Source organism: Balaenoptera physalus (genome assembly GCF_965194825.1).
Source record: "Balaenoptera physalus genome assembly, chromosome: 2".
NCBI classification, from domain to species: domain Eukaryota; kingdom Metazoa; phylum Chordata; class Mammalia; order Artiodactyla; family Balaenopteridae; genus Balaenoptera; species Balaenoptera physalus.
In genome coordinates, this window is record NC_138883.1 from 175,643,840 (window position 1) to 175,666,274 (window position 22,435).

The following is a 22,435-nucleotide window of genomic DNA, read 5'->3' on the forward strand; positions in this document are numbered from 1 at the left end:
AATATTATTGTTTATGCCAAAGCTAAATTTATCTGTCAATTAAAAATACTAAATGAGAGACAGTAGTGTTGAGAATATGGTATGTGACTTCTTAAGTTAAGGAGAGGTTGGGGAGTACCATGTCCAGTGACACGTTCTTATGTTTTATAAAGTTGTCTATTTGTCACTATGCGTAAGTTTTATTTTGCAGACAACATTTTTATCATCATTAACACTTACTGAATGCCTACCACATGTCCACTCTATACTAAACACATAGATACATGGTCTCAATTCTTTCTCATAATAACTGTGAGGTTGTTACTATTGTAAACCCATTTTCTAGAAGAGGAAACTGAGGGTTAGACAGGATTAGCAACCTACTCAAGTGCACACAGTTAGACAGTAGACCCAGGATTAAAATCCAAGACTATCTAATGTCAGAACTCATCTTATTACTACTTACACCTCCTCCTTCACATACAGATTATTCCTCAAGATTAGAAATTGTTGGCAGGTAATATGATATCTGAAATTATTGCTGGAGTGTCTTGACCTTTCATTAAAAATTTAGAAAGCTAGAACTTTCAGAAACAAGGACGGATTTCTTTTAAAAAAAAGAAAGAGATTTTTTTCTTTTAGAAGAACCTAAAATAAGTATCAAGAACTGGGAGAAGATTACAGCCGAAATTTCCAGTAACAGGCTGAGTATGTGTAAACCCTAAGATAATTCTTTGTGTCTTCAGTTATTCTTTGGACACTGCTGACTGGGCAAAGAACAAGTTTCCAGCACTTTCTTTGATCCACCACATACACACACACACACACACACACACACACACACCACACACACACACACACAGATACACACACAGTATTTTCTTTAGCTGTCAAGACAAAATTCTGTTTCAGGCAAGCTGATCGAGGGGCCTAACTGACTTTGTGGGGGCATAGACAATTTTGGGGACATTAGCTGATTTTGTGGACTGCCAACTTTTCCATTTAATTGCTTGAACTATCAATTCTCTGTACATTAAACATAATGATAAGAACATCAATCTATTAAAATCTGTGTGGGTTCAAAACCCAAAATGAAACAAAACCCGCAAAGCCAGATTGGCTACATTTTAAATCCTTTTAGTTTTTAATAGAGAAAAATCTCCTTGATCTATTATTGATGAACTCTGGAGATTGATTTGGATTTTTGGTACATGGCATTCTCAATTATTAAAGTAAATGCATTATGGTGAATACGGGAAGAAAAAGCCATCCGATTTGCCCCAAGTAATTGCCTTTCTCAATTTCAATCTGAGACAAGAATGCTGAGTTCCTCTTAGATAGGCAGTGAATGACCTAATTCCTCCAGTCTTGGCCTGGGTGTATGTATTAGTCAGTGTTTTCCAGAGAAATGGAACCAATAAGATGTACGTTTACAGTTGACCCTTGAACAACATGGGGGTTGGGGTGCTACCCTCTGCACAGTCGAAAATCCATATATAACTTATTGTTGGCCCTCTGGATCTGCAGTTCCACATCTGTGGATTCAACCAACTGTGGATGGTGTAATACTGTAGTACATATTTACTGGAAAAAAATCTGCATATTAAGTGTACCCACATAGTTCAAATCTGCGTTGTTCAAAGGTCAATTATATATATATATATTTGAGATAGATAGATGATAGATGATAGATAGATAGACAGATAGATAGATAGATAGATAGATAGATCTGGAGACACCAGAGAGGCAATGATATAATTCCAGTCCAAAGGCTAACAGGCTTGAGACTCAAAAAGAACTGATATTTCAGTTCAAGTCTGAAAGCAAGAAAACAAAAACAAAAACAAAAAACCCCAATGTCCCTGTTCAAAGGCAGTCAGGCAGGAAGAGTTCCCTCTTATTCATGGGAGGGTCTATTTTTTTGTTCTATTCAGGCCTTCAACTGATTAGATGAGGCCCACCCACATTAGGGAGGGCAATCTGCTTTGCTCAGTCCACTGATTCAATCTCATCCAAAAACAATCTTACAGACACACCCAGAATGATGTTTGACAAAATATCTGGGCACCCTGTGGCCCAGGCAAGTTGACATATAAAATTAACCATCACAGTATACTCTGCATATTGTAGTGAAGCAACTTTAGACTCTGTTATCTGCTAATTCTTTGACCCCAAGTTTGCAGAATTTCTCTAAGGCTGAACAAGTTCTAAGCTCCTTTAATGCACTTCCCTATAGTAAGAAATCAATAAACATTGCTGAAATTAATTTTTTATTAATCTTATTTTATTAATTTTATCATGCCTGTCCAGAGCCAGGGACAATAAAAGCTTGAGGCAGCAAGAGGGTGACAATGAACTCCATCAGCTCAACTTCTGTTTTCTATACACTCATTCTAGGTGTTAAGAAACAAGACAGAGTTCCTTGAAGACAGGAACAAATGAGACTAGCAGAGTGTATAACGCATTGTAAATAAGAAATAAATGTTGATTGTATTGAGGGTATTAAGGAGTGCTCTAAAAGGTACATTGCCTCCAATGTCAGGTTTTTTAACATTTCCATAGTTATTAAAATGAGGTGGTAAAAATTTTTTTTAAGTGTAATCAGTAGAAGTTGTTATAAATTAATAATACATTCAAGTCTATATTTGCTTTCAGAATGACCTTTGGTACTTTGTCCCAAAGAGGATGATCAAAATACTTGCACATGTTCTAGAAAATGAATGGTCACATAGGGTTTTGAGGATGCACTATGGCAATGACTTGCATTTACTTCCACGTTGCCAAAAATAATGTTAATACCTTCTGGTGTTCATGGCAGGGAAAATAAATGCCCTCTGTCTTTCCCCTTGTCAGAAACACAGTAAATCATTCAGGATTGTTTGAAGTAACTTCTTCTATTTTTGGTCCTGTTTTTATGAGCATGGAATCTCTCTTTGGAACCTGGGGAATGCTTTCAGTGAAAGACCCATATTGCAATATGTTAATTTTTGGTGGCCATTTGTATGTGCATCTCATGGCCTTGAAGAACCCAGGTCACTTTGGGGAGGTGATGCCTTCCACTTGACTTGACATTCAGCCAGAAACTGGGTGTCCCCTTTCTTGAACATCCTACTGTTTATATGAAAGCACACTGGTATCATGTGTCAAAACTATTTTTAAGAAAAAAGACTGAACACTACCTATTCTGAAGTAGACAAATGACAATAACCTGGGGTCTCATATACCAACAAAGTCTTAGTATCCCGGTGTCGTTTATTAAAAAGTCCTCCCTGAAATTAGTTCTGTGATCTGTCACACTGCCCTCTGCTGGCCTGGCCTGTACTTGCTGATAGGGAAAATGAAAAATTCTTGAAGATGTTAGGAAGGGAAACTTTAGATTCCTCCTCTGGATTTGACCATTGATTACAGCTCTCCCAATGGAATCCGCAAGTATATCCCCAAAATGCCATTTATTCAACACTGGTGGAGCATTTACTAGGCAATGCAGGCACTGAGAATATAATAACGAACAAATCGCTGCTCTAAAGAAGTTTCCAGTCGGATGGTCTAGTAAGCTAGTAATTATAGAAGAGGTGAATATGCCCACATTTGAGTAACGATGATGTCGGTGGTCTTCCTGGTCATGACTAGGATCCTACTTTCTCTTGCTGTAAGCAAAAGACCCCATCCTGGTCTTCATGCATTTATCACAAATATTTAGCCCTGTAGGTTTGTGACACTCCACATTTCTTTTGAGTGTGGGCCTGTCCTATTGTTTGTCTGGAACATGTAGATAAAATGTGGTGAATGGTTAAGCCCAATGTTTTAATGTACAGTTATAGAGACATTCTCAATCATTAGAACAGCAATCCAATTTCTAATAATCTTGATATTCTGTGCCTTCTGACCAAGATTCCTTGCTTGAGCAAACCGTGTCAGGAATATAATTTAGTGGGTTAAAACGTAAAGAATAACAAATTAATCATTTGCAATTGCATCAAAAGTATGGTCAAAATTTAACCCAAAGGTCTTTCAGGTAATTCTAGGAATGCATGTGATATGAGGTCAGAGAAAAGATTGATATCGAGAAGGTAAGCAAAGGCCTGAGACAGGAGCCTTTATCTTTAACTATACTTTTCAGGTTTGCAGCTGCAAGATCAGAATCCCAGGGGGACTGTTGTTTCTTCCTGGTTATTTCACTTTTCTGATGTTAGAGCAATTGTCATTCAGGGGGATCTTGGTCCAAAGGCGTTGGTTCACTGAATCAAGGAACTTCATAGTTTTCCAACCAATTATGCTTGGTTCTATCATAACAGGATTCAGTATTTTTTTACTCTTCAATTAGGAAACCATAATATATTTATAAAACCATTTAAAGCAAGACTAAATGCATACAATTGCTTAGGCATCTTTTCTCGTTAATAACTTGCATTAATAATTGCTTAATTCAACCTGTTTTTCTCTTACGCTTGGGTAGAATATACCTTTCTGACTCACTGATTTTTGGAGGGGGGGTTTCTTTTTGTTTTTGTGTTTTTTCTTAACATGTCCATGACTCCAAGTTATCTGTAGCTATTTTTCAATAAAAATTTCACATTGGAATTTTCCCCTTGGTTCTGAATTTTTCCTTGTATTCCCCTGTTTTTAAAATTTGTTAATATATTTGTTTATTATTAAAGTATAATTGATTTACAATAGTATATTAGTTTCAGGTATACATCATAGTGATTTGATATTTTTATAGATTATACTCCATTTAAAGCTATCACAAAATAATGGCTATATTTCCCTGTGGTGTACAATATATTCTTGTTGCTTATTTGTTTTATACATAGTAGTTTGTACGTCTTAATCCTCTACCCCTATCTTGCCCCTCTCCACTTTCCTATCCCCATCGGTAACCACTAGTTTGTTCTCTATATCTGTGAGTCTTATTTCTCTTTTGTTATATTCAGTAGTTTGTTGTAATTTTTAGATTCTGTACATTAGTGACAACATAGAGTGTTTTTCTCTCTCTGTCTGACATATTTCACTAAGCTAATACCCTCTAGGTCCATCCACATTGTTGCAAATGGCAGAATTTCATTCTTGTTTGTGACTGAGTAATATTCCATTGTGTACACATACCACATATTTTTTATTCATTCGTCTGTTGATAGACACTTCGGTTGCTTCCATATCTTGGCAATTGTAAATAATGTTGCTATGAACATTGCGGTTTGTGCATCTTTTCGAATTAGTGTTTTTGTTTTCTTCAGATATATACCCAGGAGTGGAATTGCTGGATCATATGGTAGTTCTGTTTTTAGTTATTTGAGGAAACTCCATATTGTTTTCCACAGTGGCTGCACCAATTACATTCCCACTAACAGTGTAGGAGGGTTCCCTTTTCTCCACATCCTTGCCAACAATTGTTATTCTTAGACATTTTGATGATAGCCATTCTGACAGGTGTGAGGGAATACTTCATTGTGGCTTTGATTTGCATTTCTCTGATGATTAGAGATGTTGAGCATCTTTTCATGTACCTGTTGGCCATCTGTATTTCTTCTTTGGAAAATGTCTATTCAGGTCTTGTGCCCATTTTTAATCACCTTGTTTACTTTTTTGATATTGAGTTGTATGAGCTGTTTATATATTTTGGATATTAATCCCTTATTGGTCATATCATCTGCAAATATCTTCTCCCATTCAATAGATTATCTTTTCATTTTGTTGATGGTTTCCTTTGCTGTGCAAAAGCTTTTAAGTTTAATTAGGTCCCATTTGTTTATTTTTGCTTTTTGTTTCTTTTGCCTTAGGAGACAGATCCAAAAAAAATATTGCTATGATTTATGTCAAAGAGTGTCCTGATTCTGGATTTATCATAAGTGAAAAAGTCAATGACTTCCAACTTACTGAGAGGAGATATAGCCAGTGCCTTCTTAAAAGTCTTAATTAGTTCTCTGAGTCCTAAAATGTTCTGTTGTGTTCCTTATGCCATCCATTTTTGTCTTCCTTACTGTAGCAAATAAATAAATAAAAGTATGAGGGGAAGGTCAAACTTTAGAAAAAAATACGCTTGTGGTAAAGAATTCATTTTATCATTTACTTTTATTATTAGAGAAAGGTTTATACTGGAATATATTAATACTCCACTTGCTATTTCCCAGCAGTAGAGCTTGGATATTTGGGGATCTGCCATTGTAGGAGAGACTGAGAAACAAGACTCACTCTACGGAGAAGTCATGCTTGGATACAGATCTACCAGAAACCAACCAAAACTTATCACTGATGGCTAGCAAAGTAGTTAGTGTACAGCAGGTGATGAAATGTTTGTTGAATGAATAGTTGAAGGGATGAGTAAATCTGTTTCTGCACCTTGTAAAACCAACAGTTACTACTTGACCAAGGTCACACAATTACTTACGGAACAAACCCAGAAACGAAGCTTGGTTTCTTGACTTTCAGCAAATGTGCCCCCTCTTCTACACCCCACCCAGGTTGACCAGGATCAAATGTCACTCAGCCTCTTCTCATCTGCTCTCACCGTCGGATTTGAGTGATAGAGTGCAAGGCTGGATGACTGGTATCTTTCTTTTCCATTTTTGGGGGGGGCGGATTTTTAAAAATGAGTTTTTGTTATCTATTATGGTTTAGTAAGAAAGCAGAAAGTGGAAAAGGTGGCCTTGAAGAGAGTAAAGGATTTAAAAATTAGCAAAACTACATAAATCTACTTCTTAGATTGGTTTATATTTGACAAGAAACTGCAGTATAGCTTACTCTATTTTCTATACCATAAAAAGTAGAGTTATTTTTAGACATCTTGTGATCTGGAAAATAGAGGATTTTACAATGACTGGCTTTCCCACCAGTGTGTTTCACCCCATTAAGGTGGTGACATTCAGTAACAAATTTAGTACAAATTTAGTGCATTAAGATTGCCCATAAACCCAAAGCTCAATTTAGTCTTGAGAGGAAAAATCTTATAGAGTGCAGTTTGGGTCCTGAAAAAAAAAACTCAGAATCTTTAATAACAGATGAAATTAAATTGCTCTTAATTTATTTAAACTGAAAAATGTCCTTCTAAAAACAGACTTAGATCATGAGACCAGTAGAGAACATATCTGAAGATTCCGCTATCAGAAATAGCCAGCATAACACAGGAAATGTGATCCTTTTTTGGAAATGTAGTGAGGGTTTAAGTGCAGGTACTTGGACATTCTCTGATAAATTGAAAATGACTAAACATTTATCTGGATTAGGAGTTTAACAAGGAGAAGAGAAAAAGCCGTGTGGTTAGAAGTGATCTACAGGATAGGAATGAAGACCATCTTTCTTTTCTGAGTGCTTTTCAGATATGTATTTCTATGTCTCTAATACAATAAATAAATACTCTCCAACACTTGGGATTATTTATATTACTCTGGCCCCTTCGTAATCTGCTCATGTTTTAAAATCTCTTTTTTACACTCAGGTTTGTTGATTACCAACAGCCTTCTTCTTTCACTGTGAATTTTTTTTTGTTTAATTTTTTTGGCTGTGTTGGGTCTTCGTTGCTGCGTGCAGGTTTTCTCTAGTTGCAGCGAGCGGGGGCTGCTCTTCGTTGCGGTGCACGGGCTTCTCATTGCGGTGGCTTCTCTTGTTGCGGAGCACGAGCTTTAGGTGCGTGGGCTTCAGTAGTTGTGGCGCACAGGGTCAGTAGTTATGGCTCACGGGCTCTAGAGCGCAGGCTCAGTAGCTGTGGTGCACAGGCTTAGTTGCTCCGTGGCATGTGGGATCTTCCCGGACCAGGGCTCGAACCCGTGTTCCCTGCATTGGCAGGAGGATTCTTAACCACTGCGCCACCAGGGAAGCCCCGCTGTGAATTTTTAAATTTTGTTTCCAATCTTCCAACTTTCCTGCTAAGAAAGTTTATTAAGTAAGATTCTTAATCTTTCTCATCAGGAAATGAGAAACATAGCAACTTATTGTGATGGAATGCAAAGCAAGGACCAATGAACTGTTCAGATTTAAATCCCAGTTTGGCCACTGCCTCGGGTCTTTGATCACTGGCCATTATTCAAGTGTTTGAGTCTAATTTTTTGCATATTCAATAGAAATTTTAAAACCCACATAGAGTTGTTATGAGGATGAGATGAGATAATCTATGTAAAATCTTAGCTCAGTAACTGGCCCTTAACGAAGGTTAGTTTTTATTGTCATTATTATTTCCTCGTCCCTACTAAGAATCTGGCACTCCGGAGTTAGCTAAAATGTTAAGAAGGTATTGGCTGGATAGGCAAAAGAAGGGAGTGTTCTTTTACAGCCTTCGGTGCTTGGACTCTGGACCTCATTTGATCATAAAAGGAAGGGAGTGTGTGTGTGTGTGTGTGTGTGTGTGTGTGTGTGTGTGTGTGTGTGTGTGTATAAGAGACACAGAGGCAAAGTCAGAGACATGAATCATCCTGAGATGATTCAACTTCTAGATACTTTTAGTCTTCACACTCCTTTCTCCCTGCTTGCTGCTCCATTTTCCCTGCCCTCCCCTCTTCAACCCGTCCCTGAATTTCTTGTTTCCTTCTCCACACTGTTCCTAGACGATCACCTCCATTCGTGTCCATGGTTTCAGCATTCACACGTCTGCTGATGGCACCAGAATCTCTATTTTCAGCTCTCCTGAGCTTCAGATTTGTATGCCAGTGGCTCTTTGGGCATCTCCCTCAGTCTTTTCAAACTCAACATTTTGAAATCTGGACACATTATTTTTAAGCCCCTCTCTCTTAGTTGCTAACCTGCTCGCCTGAGTTCCTCTCATTGGCCGGGAGTGTCACCCTCTACCCGAAACCTCTAGCTTAATAACCTCAGAGTCATTCTGAAGCCGATCTTCTAAGTCGACGCACCCATCAACCCTACTTCTAAATCAACTCTCTCTCTCTTTTTTTTTTTTTTTAACATATTTATTTATTTGGCTGTGTTGGGTCTTTGTTGCGGCAGGCGGGCTCTTTTGTTGCAGCATGCAGGCTTCTCTCTAGTTGTGGCGTGTGGATTTTTTCTCTCTCTAGTTGTGGCACGTGGGCTTAGTTGCCCTGCAACATGTGGGATCTTAGTTCCCCCACCAGGGATCGAACCCTCATCCCCTGTGTTGGAAGGCAGATTCTTTACCACTGGACCACCCGGGAAGTCCCTCAACTCTCATTTTTTTGTAGAAGTGCTTTGGGGCCGAGGGTTATTGAAAACCAACAAAAATGAACTCCCCAAAGCACCAACTGCAATGTTGTTCTTTACTCATGTTTTCTGGTCAAGAGAGAAATCCCTTTGGGTAACTCAGAGAAACATTTTCTTTCTAAAGTTCCGGTCTTCATGGCAGCTGTTCAGAATCTCCCCAGCCTCCCCTCTTCCTCTTTTCACCTCTGTCCCTACCCTCACCCCCGGCCTCATTCACCTTCCTGGATCTGTCCCCCTGGGTGTCTTTCTGTTCTCATCTCGTGCGTGCGGTAAATTTTGGCCCATTCTTCAATTCAGGAATTAGAGTTCTAACAAGTCAACCCAAAAGAGTCCAGTATCTAAGCAGAAGAATAAACAAAGAAACAAACAAAAAAAGACGATAGAAGACAGAGTGGTTGGAGACTGGGAGTGGTGAATAAAGATAACAGAGGCTGTAACTTCGTAAGCTTCATATTTTGACCTCTCACACCAATAGACCTTATAACCTTGTACTGTTGTGCTCTTCACGTGTGAACTCTCTACTTTGAATGCTCTGCCCTTTCCCTGGGCTTCTGGTCTAGCTTTTCAGCTTTACCGGTTCATCCCTGAGGTGTAACTCCAAGATCCCTCTTTTATTTGAAGCTCTCGCCAATTCCCACACCCAACACAGTAAATGACTCCCTTTTCTATATTCTCAAAACACTTTGAACACACGAACTGTGCCTGTACATTCTCTTCCACTAGAATGTGAGCTCCTCAAAGACAGGAATCCACGAATTCCGTAATTAAAAATTGAATTGTCCTATGTGCCAGGCTGTGTTCAAAGTACTTAGAAGTGATCGGTGAAGAAAGCAGATGAAAATGCCTGTGCTTCAAGGAGCTTACATTCTGGTCAAGGGACACAGACAGTAAACAATAGCATTCTTTAAAAAAAAAATTTTTTTTTGTTAAGTGTTGTTAATTTACAATGTTGTGTTGGTTTCAGGTGTACAGCAAAGTGATTCAGTTATATATATTTATATGTTCTTTTTCATATTTTTTCCATTATAAGTTATTACAAGAAATTGAGTATAGTTCCCTGTGTGACATAGTAAGTCCTTGTTGGTTATCTATTTTTTATATTTTATATATTTTATATATAGTAGTGTGCATATGTTAATCCCAAACTCCTAATTTATCACCCCCTCCTTTCCTCTTTGGTAACCGTAAGTTTGTAAGTTTGAGTCTGTTTCTGTTTTGTAAATAAGTTCATTTGTATCACTTTTAAGTTTCCACACATAAGTGATATCATATATTTTTCTTTCTCTGTATGACTTACTTCATTTAGTATGATAATCTCTAGGTCCATCCATGTTGCTGCAAATGACATTATTTCATTCTTTTTGATGGCTGAGTAATATTCCATTGTACATATGTATCACATCTTCTTTATCCATTCCTCCGTCCATGGACATTTAGGTTGCTTCCATGTCTTGGCTATTGTAAATAGTACTGCTATGAACATTGGGGTGTATGTACCTTTTTGAATTAGAGAACAATAGCATCTAATTAAGTAAATTACAGACTATGAGAGAAGGTCATAAATGTTACAGAAAAAAATGAAAGAATGTAAAGAGATCTGGAGTACTGGAGGGGCAGAGCACAATTTTAGATCCAGTGGACAGGGTCAGCTCATTGAGAAGGAGAGTTTCAAGCAAAACCAGAAAGAGGGGGAGGACTTAGCCTTGGCTGTACTTAGGAGAAAAGCATCCAGAAAGATAGGACAGGCACGTCACAGTAAAGAACCCCAGGTGGGAGCCACTGGGCATTTTGGAAAAGGGCACCATTCTGGTGTGGCTGGAGTAGAGCGGGTGAGGGTGGCCAGAGGGAAGTTTGGAGAGGTTGTGGGAACTATATCATCCAGGGCCTTGATGTCACAAAGGCTTTGGCTTTTACTCCACGTGACGTGAGAAACCCCTTCAAGGTGTTCAGTGCAGACAGACACACTCTGACTTACATTTCAGAAGGATCAGTCAGGCTGCCGTGTTGAGAACTGACCGTACGAGTACACGGATGAGGAGCAGGGGAACGTGTTACAATAATTGAGGTAAGACGGTGGTGAGGAGCTGCGTAACAGGATTTCAGAGCATGAAACGTGGTCAGATTCTGGATACGAATGGAGGGTAGAGTCAAGAGGAATTTGAAAAAGAGAAGCCAAGGAAGACTTTTAGGATTTGGGTCTGAGCAAATCCTAGGAAGGTCAGGCTTTCTTTAAACTGATAGAAGAAAGACTGTGGATGGCATAAGTTTGAGACTCTCAGTATCTCAGTTTTGAACATGATGAATTAGAGATGTCTCTTCAACATTTGGAGATAAAAATGGGGGCATGATGAGTGTGGAGATGGTATTTAAAGCCAAGTGAGTGGATTACAGGGCCGTGGGCATGAGAGTCAACAGAGAAGAAAAGAGGACCTGACATCTTCCAGCATTGCTGGTCAAGACACAAGGGCAAACCAGCAAAGGAGACCGACGAGCCACCAGCAAGTTATGGGGAAACCCAGGAGATTGTCCTGGAAGTCAAGTGAGGTGATTGACTGTGTCAAAAACTGAGGACTGGGACACAGGAGCAGCTTCTGTAGGCTGGTGTGGGGGGAAAGACCTGATGGAAATGGGCTTCAGAGACCACGGGAGGAGAGGAACTGACAACTGTGAGGGTTGACAGACCTGTTAAGGATGTTTGCTAAAGGGAGCAGAGAAACTGGTCGGAAACTGGAGTTATAGGAAGTGGGTTGAAGGGGAACTTGTTGGCTGGTTTGTTTCCCTGTTTGTTTAAGGTGAAAGTATGTTTGTGTGCTGACGGCGACGATCCAGAAGGAGGGGTGGAGACGGATAAAAGAGGAGAGAGATGGCAACATTTTGGGATCTTCATTTTGGGTGAGAAGATACAGACTCTAACACATAACCCCTGGCTTCATTGGTTCATCTTTATCATCACTGTTTTCCCGAATGAGCACAATGCTTTGTTCACGGTCAGTGTTCACTGAATGTATATGGACTTGTTTGCTCTTTCATTGACGTAGAAAAGAAAACAATGCATACTCCTTAAATTTTCTTCTTCCCTCTCTCTTCTGTCTATACCATATTGTACTCTAGTTCATTCCATTAATTCACCCAACATTATTTTCATAAGAAGAGAAGAAAGCAGTAGGGGGAGAGAGAGACAAAAAAGAGAGAGAGAGAGAGAGAACGTATGAAACTTTGTGGAACTTTATTGTTCAATTTTGGGACAAATAAAAGCCCAGCAGGGAGGGAGATGCTGTGTTCTCTGTCCCTGCCTCACATGGAGTAGCCCCGCAGTTTTCAGGGTAACCTAGCTGTCCATCAACCAAAGTCCTCTGTCCCCGGTGGCTTTATTGCTGATGGATGGGTTGTTTTTCTGCCCACTTTCCCTCCCTCTCTTCTGATGCTGCAGTGTTTTCCTCTCTTTGGCTCTGTCCCTATGTTCTCAACTGTCTCTCCACCCACACGCACAGGGATTGATTTCCTCTGTAGGACAAACTTTCTATTTTCCTTATAAAACTTGAGTGTACTTTGTGTTGCTAAATGAGTTCTCTTTCTGTTCCATGTCTAGAAAGCCTGTTCTAAACACTGGTGAGAACTGGCCTAGTATACAGGCATTCTAAACTTCTCTTCCTCACATTTCCTAGTAATTAAGTATCTTCATTATCAAAAAAAAAAATATTTGGCCTAAATCTTTAATAATGAAGCAAATCAGACCACCGCTAAACTACCTTAAAGATAATATAGTAATCATTGATACGCCTCACCTGTTATCAGTGTGTGATTTTTTTGATGACTCTGGGCCCAGGAATGAATGGCACACTCTGTAAATTTGGCTGCTCTGGGAAAAATCATCATTCCCCCCATTCCTTTCAGGTCAGGAGCACAGGGCAAGCCATGGATTCCACAGAAGAGCTGGTGTGAGGCTCTTTTAAGATTTCCCTAATTCAGGGATTCTGAGACCAGCAACTGGCTCAGAGAATCCAAGCTGATACCGAACTTCTACGGGTCTGGAGCTTCCTCTTATGTATGTAAATGTTGCAGGGTTCTTGCCACATCCTTATCTAACTTATGCAGTGAGCCTTGCACATCCCATGTTTCAGTCTCTCAACTTTCACCGCAGAGCTGAAGTTCTCTGTTGCCTTAGCTTTTGACGCCCTGTGTGTGTGTTAGAGATGGCAATCAGTACCCCTGTTGAAGAAGTAGGCAGTGGGATCCTCCTGTATCTCGACTAGACACCTGACACAGGGCAGTCGTTTCTTAGGTTGATTGGCGATTTGTGATGGGGTCTAGTACAAAAGCAGAAGCTGGACCAATCCCTATCCTCCTCTTGTATTTTAACTGGGCAAAATTGAAATAATTAGGCACTTACTAATGCAAGAGGATCTGAAGTCATGATAAAAACAAGCATGGCCAGGGTGCTGAGTTCATGAGGAAGCAGAAATTATAGGTAATCCTAGGACACCAGCTGATGGAAAGAAGACCATTAACCCACATTAGAGAAGCTTCACTGCCTAAGAAATGAGAAGGTTAACTGGCCAATGGGGGTAGACCCAGGTATTCAAGTCTGAAAGTTACACAATTCCAAGGGTCTTATATAAGAAAAAGAATATAAAATGACAAACATAAGATTACTAGAGTCTCTCCCAGATTCTTGGTAAAGATCCAAGCCAGTCACAGATCTTGAAGTTTAAGCTTTATTGAGTTTACAGAAAACCCTTTCCTGCTAATCACTACACAGGCTTGGTTTCTAACAGTGTTCAGATCTTTTTTCAAGTTAATAAGCATCCTGAAAATAAACCCCATTTAACTTGTGTGAGATGTTTCATTGCAACAAAAGCCTGATTAAAACGTGGTGTGTACATCAAGTACTAATTTGCAGGTCAGAAAATCTGTAGATATGTTTATTTATCTGATCACATTGGCAACAGGAAAAACAGTGAGTCCGCTAATAAAGAAAACTATCTAGGTTTCTAGGGTTTCTTTCTCGTTAGCAAGGTATAGAAAGCCTCCATTATTGTAATGCCCTATCTTCTAGGCTATTGGAGTTACATTCTGAGGTTATAAGCTGCTTCTTATACCTTCTCCTTTCTCTTCAAACCTATGTTTGCTGTAGTATTGAAAAGGGTCCTGGAAAGAAAAATATAGAAAAAAAATGTCTCAGTAAGTATGTATTTTCTTTAAACTTGATGCCTATATAAGACTCAATTCGATAATTGCAAGTTTTAACTTTAATGTAGTCAGATTTATCAATTTTTCCTTTACAATTAATGTATGGTGATCCTTTTCAATAAATCTTGGCCTGTCTCAAAGTCACAAAGATAGTCTCCTGCGTTCCTTCTAAAAGCTTTATTGTTTTGCCTTTCATATGTGTATGTATACTCCATTTAAGATTGATTTTATGTTATGGTGTGAGGTAGGGATCAAGATTCTTTTTCTTCCCCCATATTATCAGTGAAGTAGAAATTAAAATCCTAATGTACTTATACTAATATTGAGAGATCATTCTCCATGGGTCTCTTGCATTTCTGCATGTCTTGCAAGCAGAGATAATGCTCTGCTTTGAGAGCCTGCTTTTGTTCCTGATTAACTTTTCACTGATGTTTATATAGTGTACAGCCTTGGAAGATAGAGGTAGTATCTCCTTCTGGAGCAAAGCAGGCCCACTTACTGCCCACTATAAAAAATTTGACTTCCCTAAGGCCAGGATTGCTCTCCCGTAATGCACCTGACTACTCATGCAGGTGCCATCTGGCTTTATTTGCATTGCTCTGTGGGAACTGAGGCTCAGGGTACACATTAAGACAAGTTGATAGTCTGGTTACTGTAACTGATGTGAAGTAATAAAATGTCCTTCAGCTCTGACCCGGGAATATTGTATCTTCTTCTAAGGCCTATGCAATTGGAGTAAGTAACTAATTTGAGTAGAGATTATAAATCCTAGTCCTTTATAGTTCTTGATACTTTGCATCCTCTAGAATTGCTGAAAATAAAAAGATGCTTGATACCAACTATTGGTAGTTATGTGTAGCAGTTAGAACTCTTCCTTTTGGGATTGTAAATAGGCACATCCACTTTGGGAAACTGAGAAACAGTTGAAAACCTCAAGCTGTTCTAAGCTAAAGCTGAACGTCATATGCCATGACTCAGTAAATTCCTCTCCTGGGTTTGTATAGAATCCAATCCATTTCTATTCCCAATAGAAATGTATCCATGTGTTTACTAAAAGACACACACAAGAATGATCCTAGGCACACTCTTCACAATTGCCCCCAATAGAAAACAACCCAAATGTCCATCAACAGTAGCATGGACAGGTAAATTGTTGTGTATTCATACAATGAAATACTACACAGAAATGAGCATAAACAAACTACAATTACACACAGCAACTTGGGGAAACTTTGCCAACATAACACTGAGTGGAAGAAGCAACATACAAACCAGTGCATATACCAGTGGTATATTCCAAAATAGGAAAGCTAGTATATAGTGTTAAACGTCATGACAGTGATTTTCTTTGTCATTGGTTAGTAAAAGGCGTGGGGTACTGAGGTACTTCGAAGGTGCTAATAATGTTCTCTTCCTTAACCTGAATACTGGTTATGCAAATGTGTGTTCATTATGTGAAAATGTGCTAAGCTATAGACTCATGACTTGTGCACTTTCCTACATGTATACTATACGTCAGTAAAAAGACAGAAATCACAACTCTGAGGCCTTTTACTTAACATATGAAGTTACCTCAAGATAATAATTCTATCTAATATTATCTTATTCAAGACTAAACGGAGCATAATTTCAAGCTCCATTGGGTTTGGAGGGCAGAATTCAGAAACTCCATCAAAAAAACAACAATCATAGTACTAAAATTGCTTTAAAATGAAACGATTTAATGTTTATATGTCTTCATGCATACTCTATAATTTTCATTATTTTTTGAAAAGTTGAAATACATTATATAGGGTGAGTCATACTGATTCAGAGTATATTCATTAAGACAAAAAATAAGAAATTTACTTAATCAAGACTGTCTATGTAAACTGGTACAGCCACTATGGAGAACAGTATGGAGGTTCCTTAAAAAACTAAAAATAGAACTGCCATATGATCCAGCAATTCCACTCCTGGACATATATCTGGAGAAAACCATAATTCGAAAAGATACATGCACCGCAATGTTCACTGCAGCACTATTTACAATAGCCAGGACATGGAAGCAACCTAAATGTCCATCAACAGATGAATGAATAAAGAAGTTGTGGTATAAATATACAATGGAATATTAGTCAGTCATAAAAAAGAATGAAATAATGCCATTTGCAGCACATGGATGGACCTAGAGATTGTCATACTGAGAGAAGTAAGTCAGACAAAGTAAGACAAATATCATATGATATGGCTTATATGTGGAATCTAAAAAAATGGCACAAATGAACTTATTTACAAAACAGAAATAGAGTCACAGATGTAGAAAACAAAATTATGGTTACCAGGGGGTAAAGGGGGGGAGGGATAAATTGGGAAACTGAGACTGATATAAGCACACTGCTGTATATAGAACAGATAACTAATAAGGACCTACTGGATAGCACAGGGAACTCTACTCAATACTCTGTAATGGCCTGTATGGGAAAAGAATCTAAAAACGCTTGGATAGATGTATACGTATAACTGATTCACTTTGCTGTACAGCTGAAACTAACACAACATTGTAAATCAAGTATACTGCAAAAAAAATTAAAAAAAAAAAAGATTCTCTAGGAAAAAAAAGAAAAATCCCAGGCATACCTTTAGTAATAATAACTTAAATAATGATAATAAATAACCTTTACTGAGGGCTTAGTATGTTCAAAGCAATCTTAGTCATTGATGGGTATGATTCCATTTAATCTTCTCAATGAACCCATGATGTTTTACAGCCCTTGAACTCTACACGTAGCCCCAACCCCAGCATGAACTTTAAAGTTCATGACTTTCAAGAGCATTACAGATTACATTATCAACCACCCTTGTAGCAAAATAAACCTAGCAGATGTAATTTGTGAAATGACAGCACATTATAGGAAGAATTTGAAGGGTAATTTTTAAGTGAAAACTGAATGGAAATAATCACCATTCCCTCAAAACCTGCTGCAAAACTTAAGAAATTATGGATTACTCATCATACTTGCTCATTTGTGTTCTGACTCGTTTGCCATTTAACATTGTTAAAGGAAGGTAACAACACAGAAAGTTAACCCAAGCTTATCTAAGTGTGAAGGACAGAATTAACTGCAACACATTTTAAAGAAGCTTATGTTAATTGGCTCTATTTAAAAATCCTTATTTGTTGAGGCTAGAGTTTATTCTTACACCAGAATACCGAAGAAGCAGAAATAATTCTATCTCCTATAACACTGTTTCTGATGTGCCACTTTAAAGCTCTCTGCTTTGGTGGGTGTTTAGGGGGGCAGGGTAGGGGAGATTCTTCATATATAGTTCTAATTTTTACTGTTGAAAAAAGCTTAACAACCATTTTTGAGAAGATATTAAAATACAAATGAAAGAATTTTGACCATTTGAATGTGCAAACTATCATGTGAAAAAGAGTAGTTTTGGGAGAATTTTTACTAGGTTACAGGTTAAGTCAAGAGATGTATAATATACCTGAGGTAATAAAATCAATTTTTTAAAAGTTTGCTTTGGAATTGGTATGAGACACCCAAAATGGGCCTATCCAGGATTAAGTAATCTTTAAAAATTGCCTTTGGAAAACCAATGTTCCATATGCTATACTAACGCAAGCATTCCATGTTAAGGGCTTCAACCATTAACCAAACATGCCATGGTAGGAACAAGACAGATTTCTGAATTCTCTGAGAGCCCATCAGATATCCTTCATAAGGTTCAATCTGTTCTTTTTTGACAGAGTTTTGGTTCCCTTGTTTATTTTGGTTTTACTGTCACAAAGATTCATGAATAATAATGAATACTTCTAAAGTGCTATATAAATTATATGCATCTGCGTTTACAAGCTCCCCTCTTAGAAAATTTTCTGTTAAAATAGCACATGGTTTGTTAAGACAATAAAATAATGTACTAGCCAAAACATTTATAAGTTGTTCTGTTATTGTCCCCCCCAATTCATAGTTATTAAGTTAAAGAGTAGACACATGGCCACATGAGGTAATCGCGTGTGAGATCTTCTTTTATATATTCAGAAAAGGTTCAAAGGCTTTTTCTCTTTCTATTTGGATGGTCTGAAGGATGGGCTAATTCACTCGTTCACAAACTAAGCTGTGTGTATGATGGTTGTATGGTAGGCACAACGCTAGACACAAAGAAGCAGGGAGACAGGGGGGTGGGAGTAGAGATTTCAAGGCTCAAGGGCATAAGAGTTTGGGAGGAAGAGTGAGAATGGGAAAGGCCCTCCATGGGACCAGCAGAGAGAACTCGAACTCCATAGAAAGTTTTGTCCACACCAGAGGGACTTGGCACCAGTGGTGTTTTTGTTTTGTTTTTTAAATGAATCTATTGGCAGTGCTCAGATGTGAATGGAGAGCGGAAGGGGCCTCCGGACCAGCACACTGCAGAGGTTTCCAGATGGAAAGTGAGAAAGCCAGATTTGGTATTGTTGACTAGGATGATGACAGTGAGAAGAGAAAACCAGAATTGCTTTGAAAGATATTTGTTAAGGAAAAATTAATGTCATTTCCTATCTGATCGGATAGAAAGATGAAAGAGAAGAAAGGTAATGTGCAGGGTTCCAGCTGAAGCGGTTAGAATAGTATTTCCATTGTGGAGAAGGAAATCAAGAGATTTGGCAACAAGCTATATTTTAGCTTGTATTCACATATATATTTTAGATATATTCAGGCTTCTTGGTTTTATTTTCTTTTTCGTTTGTTTTGTTTTTTATTGAAGTATAGTTGCTGTAGAATATTATAGAAGTTACAAGTGTACAATATAGTGAGTCACAATTTTTAGAGGTTATACTCCATTTATAGTTATTGTAAAACATTGACTCTATTCCTGTGTTGTCCGATATATCCTTGTAGCTTATTTTATCCCTAATAGTTTGTACCTCTCAGTCCTCTACCCCTATAATGCCCCTCCCCCTTCCCTCTTCCCACTGGTAACCACTAGTTTGTTCTCTATATCCGCGAGTCTTCTTCCTTTTTGTTATATTCACTAGTCTGTTACATTTTTTAGATTCCATATATAAGTGATATCATACAGTATTTGTCTTTCTCTGACTTATTTCACTTAGCATAATACCCTCCAAGTCCATCCATGTTGCTGCAAATGGCATTATCTCATTTTTTTATGGCTGAGTAGTATTCCATTGTATATATATACTGCATTTTCTTTATTCATTCATCTGGCGATGGACACTTGGGTTGCTCCCATATCTTGACAATTGTAAACAATGCCACTGTGAACACTGGGGTACATGTATCTTTTCAAATTAGTGTTTTTGTTTTTTTCAGATATATGCCCAGGAGTGGAATTGCTGGGTCATATGGTAGCTCTATTTTTAGTTTTTTGAGAAATCTCCACACTATTTTCCACAGTGGCTGCATTAATCTACGTTCCCATCAGAGCTGGATTTGTTCATCAGCAAGAAGATATAGATGTGATATTTTGTGTTCTGATTCTAGAGCTCCCATGATAGTATTTTAATTAAAATGAATGTTATCTCTTCACAATTACTTGGTGTCTGGCTTAGTGGTATAGCTTTGGGGTGGGAAAAATATTAGCGTATCAGATCTCTACTTTTTATGAATGTCTTTGTTTCCTCTCTTTCTTCTGGATTGTGTGAGTGTGTGTGTGAGAGAGAGAGATTTGGGCAGTCACATTCATCACTGGGCACAAAGCAAGAGGCAGTGCCCTTATCCTGCAAACAACCGGCAAATAGGACTCAGAATCACTGCATAAAGAACTCAGCATTTGAAGGAGTCACAGCTGCCAGCTAATGCTTTCAGCAAAGACATTGAAGGAAATAATTGTAACAGAATTATTAATAAGAGCTTTCGACTGTGTATTTCTTTCACACCTGCTGCCCCTTCACTGCTGCTGCATATAAGTGAAAGTTAACCAAACCTTGGGGAGTACCACTCATTCTCTCTCTGCCAATAAGAAAGCATGAGAGGAGAGGGATTACTATTAATGGACCGGTTCCCATTTGTCAAACTCTCTATGCTTTTTAGTACATTTAGTCCCTACAGCTTCAGGAAGTAGAGATTATTTTTCCTACTTTTCTGACAAGAGGTCTGATCTTCAGAGAGGATGAAGGATTTCTCCAAAGCCCCTCAGAGCAGGATGGTGTTTGTGGGTATTCAAACCAAGGCCAGTGCAACACTTTAGCCAGTGCCCTGAAGCATTTAACCATTTTGAAAATTGTAGAGTTTGATTTATAACAGAGGACTCAAATTACATGGCCTGTTTAGAGCCAGGCTCATTTCATCATGAGGTTCATTAAATAACTGCCTTGATCTGACAGGATTTCAGCAAGTCATTCTCTTTCCTCCCTCCTTCCCTCCTTCTCTCCTTCCCTCCCTCCCTCCCTCCCTCCTTCCCCCCTTTTGAGTCATTATCTTTATTTCATAGGTTAAAATACATGTACACTGCCAGATGGTGGCAAATTCCCCATGTTGAATTACTGTTTGTTTATCCATTTTACAGTTAGATGATTCCAAGACAAATCTCTAATACCAATAGTAGAAATGATTATATTGCAATCAATATACATACGTACATACATCTATATATACACACAGTATACACATACATACATATCTATAATCATTACTCGCCACCATTATCTGCTTAGCCTTGGGTGGGAGTTTTCAACTTCCTAAAAGTCTCTTCCTCTTTATAAAGTGGGATAATAATGGAACCCACCTCACAGAACTGTTGCGAGGATGAAATTAAATAATGTGTGAAGCCCTTGCATGGTCGCTGGTACGTAGTAAGCATGTAGTATAATGTAAAAAGTTCAAATTGTGCATACATTTCATTGAAGTATTGTATTTCTGTTGCCTAGGGTTTAACTTGCCTACTTCCTTTTCTACAAGATTACCTCTAGTAACCCACATCTAGCCTGCCCTTCCTCTTGCTGGGGTACTTATACTGGAGCCAAGTAGACGACCCCTCCCAAATTGTTATCTGGCCTTCACGTGTGCGGTCAAAGCACACTTGTGTTCTCTCTACGTGGGTCTGTGCTTAAGCCTATTCGTTTCCATTTATAAAACCCTTTGAGATCTTTTAGGATGAAAGAATGGCATTTTGCGTCTGTTTCATGTCTGCGGTTTATGTGACGAAAGCACATCATTCCTCTCAAAGTCCTCAATGTGCAGAACGACACCTCTTGGCCACAATGTTGTTAGGCTTCAATTATTTGTAAAGTTCTTTGGAATGCTTGGATTTAGTGTACCATCTTGGTAAAAAAAAAAAAAATACTGTTATTAGTACTCTAATTATAAAGCCCCTTTAGGTGCCTCTTCAAGTATGAGTGAGATATTTTCCTTAAATACGTTGAGGCAGGAGACAGATGGGCCCTCAGGGCAAATGGTTTGAGTTCATTCCTCGTGGACCCGCGCTCGGAGTCGGAAATAACAGGACAGTTGAGAGAGGAGGCTGGTCCCGGCCCAGATAAAAGATAAGAGACCACATATTCCTCATTCTCGAAGTCAGGAGACCTCCCCGACTACGCATGCGCAGAAAGGCTCCTTGGCGGTCAAAAGGGGAGTGACGCTAAGTGGCTAAGTCTACCCATAGGCCTCTTCGGTAGAATCCCTCTTGGCTAAGAGATGCGCGCACAGGCATGGGAAAAGCCAGAGATACACCAAATAAGGACTTTGAACCAGGCAAATCAAAATGATTGGCCATTTTTCAAAGTTTAAAAAAAAAAAAATTGGCCAAAGGAAACCCAGAAGGAATGCCCCATAAAAGTGATTCAAACTGCCACGAGGGCTCAACTCTCTCCCTGAGCCCTCCCGTGCGTCTATCCACACGTACTGTACTTCTTTTTTCTCCTAATAAATACTTTACTTGTTTCACTACTTTCTATCTTTGCGGGAATTCTTCTTCTGCAAAGCCACAGGGCCAGGGCTTTGTCACTGACCACTGGTCTAGTGCCTAGGATTCTGTGCTCTCACCACCACGACCCAACCTCAATCACTGGCCGGGAACCGAAACCCTGCTTCAAGCCGCTGCAGGCCGAGGCCACCCGAGTTCAATGTGATTCAGAGAGCTTTCTGTTAAATTATAAACATAGGCCAGATACACA